At 45.7% G+C, this 5,213-nt stretch overlaps 1 non-coding gene across 1 annotated transcript; it reads left to right on the top strand.

Moving 5' to 3' along the window:
- Window positions 1–3,454: 3,454 nt before the first annotated feature.
- On the top strand, window positions 3,455–3,561 carry LOC126028081 (U6 spliceosomal RNA). Its single transcript, XR_007502373.1, has one exon. It is a non-coding gene; the product is annotated as a U6 spliceosomal RNA (small nuclear RNA).
- The last annotated feature ends 1,652 nt before the right edge of the window (window positions 3,562–5,213 follow it).

Raw genomic sequence — 5,213 nt, 5'->3', positions numbered from 1 at the left:
TGTCTCTCCCTCTCTCTCTCAGAGCTTCTCTCCAAGAAGGGCTAGAGTGATAGTACACTGGGTAGGATGTTTCCCTTGTATGCAGCCTACCCGAGTTCGATCCCCAGCAGCACTGCCATGAGTGATTCCTGAATGCAGGCCAGGAATAACCCCTGAGCACTGTTGAGTGTGGCCCCAAAACAAAATAAAACAAACAAAAAGAACTTCCCCAACAGTGCTCAGGAGTATCAGATATATATTCTATGGCACTGGTTATGGGTGGGGGGATTAGGTGGGCCCTACAGTACCTGAGGCTCAAATTCAGGACCTGTGCATACCAGGCATACCTTCCGGCCCTTGGAGCCATCTGCCCTTCCTTCCTTCCTTCCTTCCTTCCTTCCTTCCTTCCTCCTTCCTTCCTTCCTTCCTTCCTTCCTTCCTTCCTTCCTTCCTTCCTTCCTCGTTTCTTTCCTTCCTCCCTTCCTTCCTTCCTTCCTTCCTTCCTTCCTTCCTTCCTTCCTTCCTTCCTTCCTTCCTTCCTTCCTCCCTCCCTCCCTCCCTACCTTTCCTCCTTCCTTACCAACCTCCTTCCCTCCCACCTTTCTCCTTCCCTCCTTTCATCCTTCCTTTACTCCCTCCTTTCCTCCTTTCCTTCCCTCCTTCCTTCACTTCCTTCTTCTTTCCCTTCTTCCTTCCTTCCCTCCTTCCTTCCTTTCTACCCTCCTTTTTTCCTTCCTTCCCTCCTTCCTTCCTTTTTCCCTCCTTCTTTCCCTTCTTTCCTTCCCTCCTTCCAATCTTCCTTCCTTCCCTCCTTTCATCCTTCCTTTACTCCCTCCTTTCCTCCTTCCCTTCCCTCCTTCCTTCACTTCCTCCTTCTTTCCCTTCTTCCTTCCTTCCCTCCTTCCTTCCTTTCTACCCTCCTTTTTTCTTCCTTCCCTCCTTTCCTTCCCTCCTTCCTTTTTCCCTCCTTCTTTTCCTTCTTTCCTTCCCTCCTTCCAATCTTCCTTCCTTCCCCTCTTCCTTCCTTCCTTCCTTCCTTCCTTCCTTCCTTCCTTCCTTCCTTCCTTCCTTCCTTCCTTCCTTCCTTCCTTCCTTCCTTCCCTTCTTCCTTCCTTTCCCTTTGGAGATAAGATTTAAAACATATATTGATTACAGCATAGCAATAATAGAATCTATATATGTAAAAGAATAGAGTTAGGAAAAAGCATGTTTAAAATATAGTAGGGCCCAGAGAGATGGCACAGCAGCATTTGCCTTGCAAGCAGCCGATCCAGGACCAAAGGTGGTTGGTTCAAATCCCGGTGTCCCATATGGTCCCCCGTGCCTGCCAGGAGCTATTTCTGAGCAGACAGCCAGGAGTAACCCCTGAGCACTGCTGGGTGTGGCCCAAAAACTAAATAAATAAACAAGAAAGAAACTCTTTGGGGCTGGGAAGGTGGCGCTAGAGGTAAGGTGTCTGCCTTGCAAGCGCTAGCGTAGGACGGACCGTGGTTCGATCCCCCTGTGTCCCATATGGTCTCCCCAAGCCAGGAGTGATTTCTGAGCGCATAGCTAGGAGTAACCCCTGAGCATCAAATGGGTGTAACCCAAAAACCAAAAAAAAAAAAAAAAAAAAAAAGAAGGGGGCCAGAGAGATAGCATGGAGGTAAGGCATTTGCCTTGTAGGCAGAAGGACGGTGGTTCAGATCCCGGCATCCCATATGGTCCCCCGAGCCTGCCAGGAGCGATTTCTGAGCATAGAGCCAGGAGTAGCCCCTGAGTGCTGCCGGGTGTAACCCAAAAACCAAAACCAAAACCAAAACCAAAACCAAAAAACCAAACAAACAAACAAACAAACAAACAAAAAAACAGCTTAGAAGGACCAGAGAGATAGCACAGTGGATAGAGCATTTGCCTTGCACATGGCTGATCTGGCATCCACAGAGGAGTAACCTCTGTGGCACCCAAAACCAAAAAAACAGCTTAGAGAAAAAAGAATAAATGATAGAACATTAGAGGTCACCAGGGCATGGTAATCTAGGGGAAGGTGGGTGGGGGGAAGAGAGAGAGAGGAGAGAGAGAGAGAGAGAGAGAGAGAGAGAGAGAGAGAGAGAGAGAGAGAGAGAGAGAGAGAGAGACACCCTGGGGGATCAAACCACAGTCCTTCCTTGGCTAGCGCTTGCAAGGCAGACACCTTACCTCTAGAGCCAACTCGCCAGCCCCTGAGCTGCTTCTTTTATTGGCATTATTTTATTTTAATTTTTGCTTAAGGAGTTATTGTGGGTTAAATGCATTTCATGTGTTTCAATCACTATGGTCACTTTGTCCCATTTTGTCAACCTCTGAATTTTGAACCTTGATACTTTACATCTCAGGATGCTCCCGAGAGGTTGACATGGTTGCATTCTTTGGAATGTGTGACTGGTTTCAGTGCTTCATTTTATTTTATTTTATTTTTGGTCTGGAGCTACAACCAGTGGTGCTAAGGGGTTATTCCTGGCTCTGTGCTCAGAAATTGCTCCTGGCAGGCTCGGGGACCATATGGGATGCCAGGAATTGAACCCGGTTAACCATGTGCAAGGCAAGTACCCTACCCGTGTGCTATTGCTTGGACCCCTGATGTGTGATTTTTTGTTTTATTTATTTATTTTTTTTTTGGGTCACCCGTGGAGGTGATCAGGAGTTATTCCTGGCTCTGTGCTCAGAAATCGCTCTTGGCAGTCTCAGGGGACCATATGGGATGCCGTGATTTGAACCACCGTCTGTCCTGGATCTGTCCTGAATAGGCTGCGTGCAAGGCAAACACCCTACCACTGTGCTATCTCTTCAGCCCCATGATATGTGATTTTTGTTCATTTTGTCTCCTCAATTTTTTAGGAGCCACACTCGGTGGCTCTTTGCTCAGGAATCACCTCTGGCGGGCTTGGGGGACCATATGGGGTGCGGGGGATTGAACTTGGGTTCATCCTGGGTCAGTAGCATGCAAGGCAAATGTCCTACCACTGTGCTATCACTCCATCCCCATTTCCCCATTTTTAATATGCTTTTGTTTGTTTGTTTGTTTGTTTTTGGGTCACACCCAGCAGCACTCAGGAGTTACTCCTGGCTCTATGCTCAGAAATCGCTCCTGGTAGGCTCGGGGAATCATATGGGATACCGGGATTCGAACCAATGACCTTCTGCATGAAAGGCAAGCACTTTACCTCCATGCTATCTCTCCGGCCCCGCTAATATGGTTCTTGATTTTATTGATAGAACCAGGATTCTTTTATATATCTGGGATATTAATCCTTTATCTGATATATTATGGGAGGATATTTTCTCCCAATCAGTTGAGTAGCTTTTCAGTTTTAGCCTATTTCACTTTCTGTCTCAGATTCTGGCTATGCAGAAGAGCTTTATATTTTAGTTATTTATTTATTTTTGGTTTTTGGGCCACACCTGCTGGCACTCAAGGGTTACTCCTACTACTGCACTTAGAAATCACTCCTGTTAGGTGCTCGCTTCGGCAGCACATATACTAAAATTGGAATGATACAGGGAAGATTAGCATGGTCCCTGAGTAAGGATGACAAGCAAATTCGAGAAATCACTCCTGTCAGGCTCCAGTGTTCATATAGGATGTCGGGTATCAAACCCAGGTCAGTGGCATGCAAGCCAAACACCCTATGTGCTGTGCTATCGCTCCACTGATCAGTGCTTTAAATAGTGACAGTGGAGGCTAGGATGTGACTCAGTTCTAGAATATTCACCTCATATGTGTGAGGTCTTAGGTTTAATTCCTGGTCCTCTGGGGGGAAAAGTGGAGTGAAAAAACATCCGTCATCAGAAAATCTAATGTTAAATAAAAGGATTATAAAAAAAATTCAGAGAACTTTAGGAAACTATTTGTTAAAACTTCTCCATGAGCTCAATGGCTGAGTACATTCTTTGTATGTGTGAATCCTGAATGTAAGCCATAGAACCACTAAAGCAACAAAAAGTCAAAAATATTCTATGGCAAAACCAAGATAAAGGACAATCTACTCGGGGGCCGGGCGGTGGCACTAGAGGTAAGGTAAGGTAAGCCTTGCCTGTGCTAGCCTTGGACGGACTGCGGTTCGATCTCCCGGTGTCCCATATGGTCCCCCAAGCCAGGAGCAACTTCTGAACACATAGCCAGGAGTAACCCATGAGCGTTACCGGGTGTGGCCCAAAATCCAAAAAAAAAAAAAAAAAAGAGGACAATCTACTAGGACATGTTAAACAGGACAGTAAAACAAAAGATTCTTGGAACTGGAGGAATAGTACAGTGGGTAAAGCCTTGCACACACCTGACCTGGGTTCGACCCCCAGCACCCTCTTTGGTCCCCTGAGCAACTTCAGAAGTGATTCCTGAGTAGAGTCAGGAGTAAACTCTGAACACTGCCCAGTGTTGTCCAAAACAAAACAAAGGATATTGGCCTGTAATTCTCTCTCTGTCTCTCTGTCTCTTCTATCTCTCTCTGTCTCTCTTTCTCTCTGACTCTGTCTCTCTCTGACTTTGTCTCTCTCTCTCTCTCTCTCTCTCTCTTTCTCTCTCTCTCTCTCTCTCTCTCTCTTCTCTGACCACTTTTGCTATCAGAGTAATGTTAGCTTCATAGAAACTATTTGGGAGTGTTTCTGTTTCTTCAATTTCCTACAAAAGCCTGAAGAGGATTGGCAATACGTTTCTCTTTAAAGGTTTGAAACTATTAACTATTCACTAGTGGATCCATCTGGGTCTAGGCTTTTGTTTGGGGAAAGCCTTTTGATTACTGTTTCAATTTTCTCAATAGTGATAGGTGTTTTCAGATGTTTTCAAATCATAGGTAGGAGGGAAACGGGAACAATAATGGCAGGAAATGTACATTGATGAAAGGATGGGTGTTGGACATTGTGTGACTGAAACTCAGTCATGAATAGCTGGTAACTGTACTTTATGGTGATTCAATTAAAGAATTCATTTTATTAAAAAAGAAAGAATGAATTGTCTTCCCTTCTTCCAGTGAGTTTAGCTTAGAGACAACTTCAAGTTAAAACAATAGGGCTGCACTGATAGTACAGTAATTCTTGAGCACAGAGCCAAACTAACCCCTGAGTGCTGCTGGGTGTGTCCCTAAAACCACACCCTGTGGAGTTCAAGGGTTACTCCTGGCTCTACATTCAGAAATTACTCCTGGCAAGCTTTTGGACCGTACGGGATGCTGGGGATCACACCTGGATCTGTCCTGGGTCAGTCACATGCAAGGCAAACG

The sequence above is a fragment of the Suncus etruscus genome, chromosome 1 (genome assembly GCF_024139225.1).
Source record: "Suncus etruscus isolate mSunEtr1 chromosome 1, mSunEtr1.pri.cur, whole genome shotgun sequence".
Classification (NCBI taxonomy): domain Eukaryota; kingdom Metazoa; phylum Chordata; class Mammalia; order Eulipotyphla; family Soricidae; genus Suncus; species Suncus etruscus.
The sequence above is the reverse complement of the archived record's forward strand: the minus strand, read 5'-3'. Positions and strand labels throughout refer to the sequence as shown.